This window comes from Leptinotarsa decemlineata, unplaced genomic scaffold, assembly GCF_025532065.1.
Source record: "Leptinotarsa decemlineata unplaced genomic scaffold, Ldec_3_MD MMD2_P_RNA_scaffold_2, whole genome shotgun sequence".
NCBI classification, from domain to species: Eukaryota; Metazoa; Arthropoda; class Insecta; order Coleoptera; family Chrysomelidae; genus Leptinotarsa; species Leptinotarsa decemlineata.
The window spans coordinates 13,311,744-13,324,354 of NW_027412529.1; the positions used below are offsets into that span (position 1 = coordinate 13,311,744).

Sequence of the window (12,611 nt, forward strand, 5' to 3'; positions counted from 1 at the left end):
TTCTCAGGATATTGAGTGTGACCTTCTCTGAATCAATGCGGGTTCGCATCACCGACAGTTTCGTTTATTTACATTACCATTCAGCATAAAAAAACATTCATCACTGAAACAAATATTTTTGAACATTCTCGGTTCAAAGCGAATTATTTCAGTCATGAGTTCACAAAACTCAATTCGTCGGTGTGGATCATCATCTCCTAGTTCTTGAAGAATTTGTGTTTTGTACGGGTGAAACTTATGTAATTTAAAAACCTTTCTAACCGACTCATGTGAAAGTCCTGTCACTGCAGATACTTGACGTGTTGATGCAGTAGGCTCCATTGCAAAATTTCCAAGGACGTCAATTTGGGTTGCTTCATTCAGTAATCTTGGGGCATTACTTTTTTTATTTTGCACTGATCCCGTTTGTCTAAACTTCTCAACTATATCGCTGACGTACACGTGACTTACATTTTTGTCCGGATGCCTTTCATGAAATATTTGATCTGTTTTTAAATAACACTGCTTCTGGGAGGCAAATATGAAAATTATCTTATCAGTTCGGACTTCCATTGTCTAATATAACATAAATTGATTTGAAATTCTTGAAAAACTATTAAAAAAGATTAACCGAAAATAACAAAAAAAACTGAAATTACAAAGAAATAACATATAACCAAACAACAACCAAAAAATAAAAATTGAAAAACCAATAAAAGTTGAAAATTAAAATGTATTATTAACAAAAGCTGAAAAATAAAATTTTTAATAAAAAATAATAATAATTTATAATAAAAAATGAAAAAATTATTTTTATTTTTCAGTTTTTGTTAATAACAATTTTTAATTTTCAGCTTTTATTAATATTTCAATTTTTATTTTTTGGTTGTTGTTCGTTGATGTTATTTCTTTGTAATTTCAGTTTTTTTTGTTCAAATAAAATTGTTATTTCCGGTTAATCTTTTTTAATATTTTTTCAGGAATTTCAAATCAATTTATATTATATTAGAGAATGGAAGTCCGAACTAATCAAATACACCACGAAACGTTGTCAACCACCTTCAAACAAATGAAAATTATCTCCACGCGCTCAGGTATACTGTAAACCATCGTAGCAACTACAGCTGAATGACGGTACAGATCGTACAAATGATGAAAACTAATGACATTTAAAAGTCTCAAACAAACCAAAAATTATTGACTCTGACAGAGCCCAAAAAACAGATCTTTCCAACTTGTTTTGCAAAAATGGCAAATTAAGTTTTTATTCAACGAAAAAAGTATCGACGGACACTTATCATTTAAAATAATAGTCCGGGAGGTAGTATTACAAATGAAAAAGTCATAGTAAGCGGGCTGATATTAAAGTTTATGCAGACTTTAACAATAGGCTGTATTATTGTTAACAAAACAACGGAACCCACTTTGAACATTTACTTAATTGACATTTTTAATAAATTTGTAGTTCAACAAAAACCTCATTAAATATTCCATTTAAGTCAAAGTTTCACAATTATTGCTTCACCCTGTACATTTATTATTTATACCATTGGATAGCATTTTTTATAGTCTATTAAATGATGTATCACAAGTAGGGGTCTGCAATTCAAAGTTTTTGAGTTTTGGTGGGTGGAGCTTAGGGGGTTGATGGGGGTGAGTTCTCTTTCATGTCACTTGAATTCCTCCTTACTATCCTAGAAGTGGTTTCAAGCATTTTTTGATATCAGCTTTCGTTCGTGAGATATAGCCCATTGCAAGTTTTAAAATTGACACACTGTATAGTGTGGTCCTAAAGTCCTAAAGTAACGGATAAATTCACTTTCAATGTGTTTATACATTAATAAAATAATAATAAAATTATTCAACTGCCCCATCAACCTCTTATGAGCTATAGATACCATTACAAAAATTTTCAATAGAAAGGGGCGGCGTGTGATATCTCATTTGAAGGGTTTTCAATTCTCTATTCAGCTACATGGTATTTTTTGGTTTTTGGAATGAGATACTCAAGAAAAAATTAATGTCATTCAATACAAACACATCTCCGTCGAGACAAATACCTGCCACGATTGACTTGTCTATTAGTTATTTTGTTGTCAAAAAAGTAGTATCGGATGTTTTTGTGACATTTGAGTGTCAAAAAAAGACGTATTTGAAATTCAGTTAATTCGCTAGACCTCTCCAATTATTTGTATTGTATTTTGTTATAAATCCTTTCTTCGGGATTTTCCAAACTATTTTGTGAATTGTTTCGAAATGCGCCTATCTGAGACCCAAAGAATTGAGATATTGATATTGCTTGGGGTGTGTAATGAAACAAGAACACCATCTGAGGTATGCAGAATATTTAATGAGAAGTAGGTATGCTGACCATCACATTTCCCAGTCTACGGTGAATAGAACAGAACGCAAATTTCGTGAATATTGAACTGTCAAAGATCTTCCCAAAGCTGGGAGATCAAAACTGAACGACGACAAGAAATTGGATGTTTTATCTTTTGAGGAAAACCCACAAGACAAGAAGCTGGTGATAATGATGTATGTAAAACTTTTGTATTGAGAATTTTGAAAACACAAATACCATCCATATGATATTCAACTACATCAAGAACAGAATAAGGATGATCCTGATCGTAGATTAGAATTTTGTGAAATAATGTATGTATGTATCGAGGTTGCATGGAAGAGCAACGTGACAATATCAGAAACTGAATTCTGCCGTGGTACGTGGGTGGATTGTATACAGTGCTTTTCAGATAAAAGTATCCACCTTTAATAACTTTTGTAATACTGGTATTTAGGAAAAATCCAAAAACACGTCAATTTATGTCGGAAGGGGCAAGCATTATGGCTTATTTAAACTTACTGGAAAAGCCACCCCCTTACCCCTAGCATCATCCCCCCTTTTTTTAATTACTTCTCATATTTTTTATGTAAAATTTGGATACTCCTCTTTGAGCTGATTTCAAAAATGTATAATACTTGTAGGTTAAAGTGGTTAGTTTATGAGATAAACAGTTTTTCTTTTAATAGCACAAATTTTACTTATTTTTTACTTTCACCTTATTTGCCTGTACTAAAATGGGTTGTACAATAGTTCAAACTTTTCAATCTGTTTAACTGTGCTATTTATTCTACTTCAAAAATCCAAACAACCATAAACTCTACTTTTTATTAAAGTTTGACATTGTCAACTAGAATTTGTAGTCACTATTGATAGTGTACTTTGATACATTATTTATTTTGTTTCGCTGAAATGGTTTACTCTTTGCAAGAAAGAATTGAAATTGTAGGTTTATACTACCAAAATAATAATTGTGCAAGAGCTGCTGCTAGAATATTTAACGAATTACATGACGGAAGACATGCAACTCATAAGTATGTAATTCAACTGATGGAGAAATTTACCACAACAGGGTCTGTTTGCAATAAAGTGCCTAAGCGAGAGGGACTCGTAAATAACGAAGCAATCCAAGTGGCAATTTTAGGGCAAGTCAGCTTAGAGGCTCAACAACCCCAATCGTTGTCAACAGTAAGTAGAGCGATCGGTGTTTATTCTTCTACAGTTTTCCAAGTTCTACATAAATTCAAGTACCACCCATACAAAGTTAAGTTCGTGCACGAGTTGAATGAAGATGATTTTGATCGTCGTCTAGAGTTTTGCGAATCAATGACGCAATTTATCAATAACAATCCACAATTGTTAAACAATATTTGCTTTTTTGATGAATGCTCATTTTCATTAAATGGCTTAGTAAATAGGCATAATTGTAGATATTGGGCTGAAAGTGATCTACATATTATGCGTGAATTCCATACACAACATCCCCAAAAGTTAAACGTTTGATGTGGTATCCTAGGTGACCACATTGTCGGACCTTCCTTCATCAACGGAAATTAGAATGGTGAATCATATCTTGAGTTACTCAGGGAAGGGGTTGACCCACGTATTACAACAATAATAGAAAATGATGATAACCTTTCCGAAGATTTACTTGTATTTCAACAAGACGGAGCTCCCCCACACTATGCTATGCCTGTCCGACAATTTTTAAACGAAACATTCCCCGCTCGTTGGATAGGTAGAAGAGGGCAGATGATGGAGTGGCCACCTAGGTCACCGGATTTAACACCCCTAGACTTCTTTTTATGGGGGTATTTAAAAACAAAAGTTTATGCTACCCAACCAGAATCTCTGGATGATTTACGAGAGAGGATAGAAAATGAATGTCGACAATTAAATCCAGCCGTATTAAGCAATGTCAGAGAGGCATTTCAAAATAGATTATACCATTGTATGGAAGTGAATGGTACTCATTTTGAACATTTATTGTAACTTCATAATAAATAGCACAGTTAAAAAGATGAAAGAGTTTGAACTGTTGTACAACCCATTTTATTACAGGCAAATAAGGTGAAAGTAAAAAATAAGTAAAATTTGTGCTATTAAAAGAAAAATTGTTTATCTCATAAACTACATAAATTGACGTGTTTTTGGATTTTTCCTAAATACCAGTATTACAAAAGTTATTAAAGGTGGATACTTTTATCTGAAAAGCACTGTATATTGTATTCCATACATTGTATATTTTTCTTTCCTATCTTACCTATCAATTATTATTTTTATTATTATTATTATTAAAGAGAACGTTTGGGCTGGCATACTGAATAACACAATAATTGGACCATATTTTTTTGAAGGAACAGTAACTGGGGCCAGTTACTTGGATATATTCCAGAAGGTTTCAATACCTGATCCACGACAACGTTTTCCTGATAGTGTCAACACTGCAGATATCAATAGAAACACATGTTTTCAACAGGATAGAGCTACACCACATTATGCAGCATCAGTACGAGATTATTTGAATCAAGTATTTCCCCGTCGATGGATCGGTAGAAGTTTCGAAATTGAATGGCCAGCCTGTTCTTGCGATCTGACTCCACTTAATTTTTTTCTGTAGGGCTATTTAAAATAGAAAATTCACAAGAGGAAACAACCTAATATTTAAACACCGCATTCGGCAAGAAATTCGGCAGATATGTTGCAAAACGTTGTCGAAAAATTTCAACACCGTCTATTTTTTTGTCAGGGGATGAACGTTTCCAATCTCGAGCATATGCTTCAGAATATTATTATTTCAAATATTGTTGAAAGCGTTAAACTTTATTTCGTTTCATGGTATCATTAATAAACCGTACAAATTGAACAATTGAATTTTTTTGTTACCAATGTCCAATTATGAAAAAAAAACATATTGCTGAAACAAGCATTGAAAACTCTTTTAAATGAGGTATTATACTGTACCCGTTCCTATTTAAAATTTTCATAGCGGAGACTAACCGCTAAGGGTTTGATAGGACAGTTGAATGATTTCATTGAAAAAGTGCATTTTCAAATATGAAAATTAACCTGTTTCAGTATTTTTTTGCATTCATAATAACGTAGAAAATGAATTTATCCCTTACTTTATGACCCTACTGTTGTTACAATGCAAGTGGTTTAAAACATAGGAAACAGTATTTAGGTCTATTATCTTCATTATTTGACTGAAGTGCTCCTCTTTCAGTATATTGTTTCTCTGTACTTTTTCTTTCTCTTGTTTATTCAAATTTTGTTTCTGGTGACATTTTTCTCCACCAATCATATTTCTTTTTCTGTACTGGTTTTTCTCCGTATTTTCTTGAGTCATTTCCCATATGTGAATATTTTATTTTTGTGGCATAATTTTTACTACACAATTCTAAATCATGTTTCTTTATATTCCATTTTCATAAAAAAATCGTTTCTATTTCTCGATAGCCTGTTTTAACTTGTTTCCTGTTTTCCTTCCTTTGCCTTACGATTCATTATTGTCTATATTTCTTGTTCTAAATTGGTTATATAATCATTTTGAAAGTTTCTCTGATTGACATGCTTCACCATTCTTTGTTTTGCATTCTTCTATTGCAATTTCATCTTCTCCGTTACTAAGTTTCACCTTGCATATATTTTTTCAATTTTCTATCTGTTGTTACCTCTTGAAAAAGTTTTTGGAATCAGTGTACCTGATCTATTTCTTGCTTGATTTTCATTCTGTATTCTTTTTGTTCATCTCTTAGCTGTATGATTTCCTGACTTAACTCCTTCAATTCGTGCCCTTGTGTACATTTATTCTGTTCATATTCCTTTAACACCTACTGTGTTCCAGATGTTTTTCTTTACTTTCCAAAGTTACTTTTTTTCTTCTTCATCTGAAGTAGGAAAATCAGATTCCATATTATTTTTGTGTATCAGACTGTTCCTCTTATGACTCTCGGGTTGTGGTTCTGTCCACTTCAACAGTCTTCGAGGCGTGTTGTCATTTCCATGTACTTGGGATGTTAGAAGAAGAAGATTCAAATCATAAATGGAAAAGAAAATGAAGATTTCTGAAGGATTTATCATTAATAACTGAAGAATCAACAGGAGTTACTAGTTTCTGTAGTAGGAGATTGTAAAAGTAGAGTGGGAAACACAATTTTCAAACACAAACGCATGAAGAAAATATGAGGAATGATAATAACTAATACCATATATGCTCAAATATATACATACATATATAGTGAATATATAGTAAAAGATAAATATTAATTATTGATTATGAATTGAAATTGAAACCTAACAAGAAAACTATGATTTAGTACATAGTTTGAAGAGCCTATAAATTATTATACTATAATATACAGGAAAAGTTGAAGGTCATCAATGGAATCTAAAAATAGAATTAAAATAATCCTAGAAGTGTCTAATATTTTTCTTTTGTAAAAATATGTATTAATTTGTTTATCATGAAACAATATTTAGTTGTATTTCCATAGAATATCTACATACATTACAAGTGGAACTGCTAGATATCTACAAGCAATCAGTTCTCTTGGTTTCCCGGTGTAAAATTGTCATGCCGAGTCGCTTTGATCAAACGCTGTACTGATTAGATTGCTTGCGTTATAGTCTGGGTCACAAGATCCTTTTTTGGAACTTCTGTCCAAGGGCACCGAAAATTATGATCCAGGGCTCATTCGATTCGGAATGACCTCCAGCAACTTTTTGAAAAATTTCAAGAGCGGTTCGAAAAAATTGCAAAAGTTATAAATACTTTAGTAAAAAAAGGGGAGGTTTGGTTTTTTGCAAATATCTCGGAAAATATTATTGACATTCGAAATTTGAAAAAAGATCCTTGAAGAGGAGAAAATTTACTAAAAAAAGTCTTCACTCACGGAACTCTATCACCAATATTTATAATTTTAATTCAGAGGAGAAAATAGGGCTAAAAGCGAGCGATGCGCGTCCCGCAATCGCTGACCGATATGGACCTTTGAACAATAAAAATTATTTTAACCCTTCAAATATCATTATTGAGAAAAAAAAAATCCCGTGATTATTTCATTAGATATACTTCAGTTGATTAACATTTTTTTACAAGTTTCAAATTTACACCCTGATAATATTTAAACTAAAAACCTCTATTTTTTTTCACTTCCTGGAGCTTTTCTTGAAAGCCTTCAAAAAAGATTTCTCTTGGAAAAATTAAAATATTTTGATTTTCCACTTTGTTATCAACAATCAAAGACGTTAAAAAGTGAAAAATTCAATTAAAGCAATGAAAACGTTTTTTTATATACAAATTTATTCGTATTTTTATATATACATAAAAATGATTTTTCATAATTTTCAGCTCTATTTGTTTAAAACATTGTTATAAACAAATGTATTGTTTATAAGATATTTGAAATTTTTTTGGGGGATTTTCATCAGTAATAAATATTATGAAAAATTTTTTTTCCATTTATATTTTCTTTATTTATTCAATAAACAATTTATTTTAAACAAATTATTTTTTACGATATATTTTTCAATACCACAAAAAAAAACAACCAGGTGTCACTTTTTGTATTTTTTACCAATTTTTTAATGTTTTTCTATTTTTGCGTTTGGCAATTCGTCGTGGTTCTCAATCATTGTTATTAAAATAACTCATAAATTAATGAAGATAGGATTTTTTTTCTTAATACTGATATTTAATGGATTAAAATAAATTTTTATTGTTCAAAGATCCATATTGGTTAGCGCGTGCGAGACTCATATCAACCGCTTTTAGCGCTATTTTCGCCTCTAAATTAAAATTATAAATATTGATGATTGAGTTCCGGTAGGTGGAAATTTTTTTTATTAGAAAATTTCCTTTAGATATCCTTAGTATTTTCCTAGATATTTGCGAAAAACCGAACCCCGCCTTTTTTTTACTAAATTATTTATAACTTTTGCAATTTTTTCGAGCCCCTCTTGAAATTTTTCAAAAAGTTGCTAGAGATCATTCCGAATCGAATGAGCCTTGGATCATAATTTTCGGTGGCCTAGGACAGAAGTTCCAAAAAAAGTACTTGTGACCCAGACTATTATTAGTTATCAGCAATATGATATTCTTTTACGCAAAAATGTTATGAGACGAAGGTTTATCTCAAAATCAGTAAATGTTCGATAATGATAAAATTTCATGCCGAATTATACACTGATCGAGTCTACCAAATATCTTGTGGAAATAAATCGAAAACTTGCAGGTAATAAGAGTGTTTTCGCTGGCACGAGCTAGATATCTTTTTAGTCCGCCTCAAAAACACATTTTCGTCCCTGATGAATAACGACTATGTTAGGCATTAGTGGTATTGTCATGCAACTACGGCGCTCTGCTGTGATAGATCTGCTTCTCTAAGCTATTCATGGGTCTCTTTATGAACCATGACGTAAACAAAGTAGAGATGTATTCGAGCCGATCCGAGCTTTGACTTGAGACAGCCTCGGCTCGACTGGGCCTGGCTAGACTCAAAATCGAGCCGAGCTTCGAGTCGAGCTTTCAAGCTCGCACAAGTTTCTCAACTTCTGAGAGTTGTCGTTCGTAGGGGGGCGGCAGCTGATTAACGGAAAAACAGATTTTTTTAAACAGATAAAGAGGCCTGAATCTTCTTGTGACACAGTCGTCATTCCCAACGTTAAAAACATAAACATACTGAGTATCTTTGCTAAATACAAAAATACACTTTTATTGGGGGTTTTCAATTTTCTAGCTCATAGAGGACGAGAAATGGGCTAGATCTTCTCACAGTAGGCTACTCCTGCCATTTTCAACATCAGAAACGAGAATATTGGTATAAAATTTCTTAGACATGAAAGGAAACATCGAAGGTATCAAAAGAACATTTTGAGAAATTGAGTTGTCGTTGTTCAGTTCGTGTTAACTGATGTTTAGAGCTGATGTTCGTGGATATTTGTTTATTTTAAGACTTTTGGAATGATTTGGTTGCAGTAGCTTTGAGATCTACGCGATTTTCTTCTGAGCATGCGCGAATCTCAGTTATTGTGAAATTCCCAAGAATGGGAATATTTTTAAAAATAAATTATAATTTTAGACACTACTTTGACAATTCAGTATATTTTTTCTTCTTTACGAGTTGGACAACCACTTTCAGTATCCATATGTAATGACAGGGTTTAGCAAAAATTAACCCTTAAATAGTTCAAAAGGGAGCTAGAAACCCTCTAATTGCACTTAGTAAGATAATTGAGGACACATGCCTTTACTACCTCTAAAGGGCGAAAAGTGATCAGGACTTTCTCATGGTTTAGAAAATCTTGTCTCGGATCGAGACCCTTAGGATCGAGCTCGAGCTCAAATAAATGCGGCTCGGATCGTGAGAAATTCCGCGGCTTGGCTCGATTTCGATACACCTCAAAACCAAAGAATCTGACTGAACGACCACAACTATCCTCTCGGTAACTCTTGATCCTGGTAACAAATCTAGAAGGCCAGGTGGTGCAGCATCGAAGCGACTTATCATGAAAAGAGAGAGGTTTGATTATTACCGTACGACAGGTCTTTCAATCCTCTATTCAATACTGGTTTCCTTTTAGGAATAGAATAAGTCGTTTCTGAGCAATCAGCAGCTCTCTATTCTTTTTAATAGTCTTCAAACAAACTTCATCAAAATTTCAATAAAAATTGTTTTCAAAACTCACGCCAGTGCATCCTAATTCTTATTTGAAATATGCAACATTCACTTCCAGATATCTGGTAATGTTGCCTGATTTCTGATATGGGATTCAGCCGTAAAACGTATACTTCAGACTTCACGAATAAATCTGCACTGATGCAGAAGGAAGTCCACAACGAATTCCGTTTCTTAGACGTATTGGTGAAGAGGACCGACACTAAATGGGAAACATCTGTATATCGGAAACCCATTCACACAGGACAATATCTGAGCCAGAAATTCAACCTCCATCAATCGACTAAGAGAGGAATCATCAAGACTCTATTAGACCGTGCTTTCGGGCTCAGCAATACAAAGGAAGGTCTCCAAAAGGAACTAGGCATCATCAAAAATGACCTTCAACGGAATGGTTACTCCAGAGTGATGGTAGAACAGGCTTTAGCTAGAAGACAGCAAGAGAAACACAAGGAAGAGAAGCCGCCACAACCAGTACTTGTACTTCCCTACATCAGAGGATTATCGGAAAGGATAAGAAGGATTGGGTCCAAGTATAACATCAGGACCTGTTCAGATCTGGGAACACTATCCGTAGCAGCCTCACGAAAACCAGGCCACCCAGTGCGGACTGCGATTCCAAGAATTGCATTTACCGGATACCCTGCGAGTGCGGAGAATCATACATCGGTGAAACTAAGAGGACATTGAAAGTTCGCCTTGCTGAGCACAAGAAATACATAGAGCGAGAAGAAACCAGCAAATCCGAAAAAGCAGAGCATATTTGGACTCATCAACATAACATCAAGTGGGCTCAAGCTGAATCATCCACAAGGAGGAACACTGGCTTAGGAGAAAATTCAAAGAAGCCGTATATATGTTGTCCAACAACGTATAACATATGGAAACCTTTAATTAAGCGGAAAACGAGCAACTCCCGCTAAACGGTCATCTCCCGCTAAAACCAATGAAGCGGAGAGAGGGAAGAAGGGATAGGTGAAAGCACTCGAATAGTCGAATCTCGGAGGAATAAGTCCAGTTATAACCAGAAGATGATTGTGGATACGAATCGAAACGTCGTGACGTAACTTGGTTTGGAATCTTTTAATTTTTAATTCTCATTTCTTGTTAATAATATTTTTTAATTTTCAGCTTGTATTAATATTTCAATTTTTTTTGTTGTTGCTTGTATGTTGTTTCTTTGTAATTTAATTTTTTTGTTTAATAGAATTGTTATTTTTTGGTTGATTGTTTTTTTAATTTTTTACAGATTCTTTCAGGGATTTCAAATCAATTCATATCATATTAGACAATGGAAGTCCGAACTGATGAGATATAGATCAGTTGATCTAGCGAGCCATTCTAAGGGACAATATGTGCCTATCCACCGATTTGCATACTTGCCATCCAACCACTCTTGAACCAGTCTATGAGAAGATACTTCATCTTGCATCAGTTGAAAACTTTTTTGTCCTTGCCTATACTATCCATGAATAAACGATATGGCATATTTTAAGTTATTCTTAGATGCTGAAAGCATAAACTGCATTACTCCAGAAACATTCCAGAAGGTATGAAATGAATTCATAAAGACACTTTATGAAGGTCCGAAATTGAATTGTGGACATTTTGAATCCCAAATGAAATGAACTGTAGTGTATTGAAAAGGTTTATTTTTAGGAGAGATTATTTTTGGGACAGAAGGGTTTTGGCTTTCTACTCCTTCATCTTGATACAAAAAAAAATGTGGGAATCTTCCAAAGGAAGGAAGCAATCAATTTCAAAAATTAACTCTATACTAAAATGTGTAGATAATGCAAAGAAATACTTTTGAGACACAAACTGGAAGGAAACGGTCTCTCGAAACAGCTATTTTCATATAATTGAATCAGATATCATTCACAGGATTCCTACACAATGTAATTAATGAAAGGAGTACAATTTCACTTATTGGAATATTGTCATCGTCACTGCTAGAAATCCGATGTTTCGGCATAACACTTGCCTTATCGGCTCTTCCATAGCAAATACGGATAATATTATAAGAAAAAACACTCAATTTGTTCATAAAATTACGACCTTTTGTCACCCATTCATGTCTTCGATGACAGTACGTAAATAACATTCATTCGCTTATTTGACTAAATCCCAGCCATAGGAATCTTGTTTGAATTGAAAGGGTATATTTTTAGGAGAGATAATTTTTTGGGAAAGGTTTTGGCTTTCTACTTCTCCATCTTAATACAAAAAAATATGGAGATGTTCCAAAGAAAGAAGCAATCAATTTAAAAAATTAACTCTATACACATTTTTTATATCAAGATGGAGAAGTAGAAAGTCGAAACCTTCCTTTCCAACTGTGATGCAGATTCATCAAAAATGGAAAACTGCTTTTCATTCAAGAACGACTGGTCCGATATCTGAAAATAAGCCAGTATTGGACAAATACTGAAAAACCTGAAAACCTATCAAACTAGGTATCACAAGACTCTCCCCTTACTCAAAGTTGATAGTGTTCCCTCTACAGTGAGTGACTTCTTAGTAGTATGTTTTTTTGTCGAAAAGTACTAAAAATGATTATGTGACTTTCGACCAACCTTGATAACTAGCCCCGTTCAAAGTTTCGAGGG

General features: G+C 33.4%; 1 protein-coding gene across 8 annotated transcripts in view; it reads right to left on the reverse strand.

Moving 5' to 3' along the window:
* LOC111507460 (uncharacterized) overlaps window positions 1-12,611 on the reverse strand; it is a 97,876-nt gene that overhangs the window by 7,450 nt on the left and 77,815 nt on the right. The window lies entirely within an intron of this gene.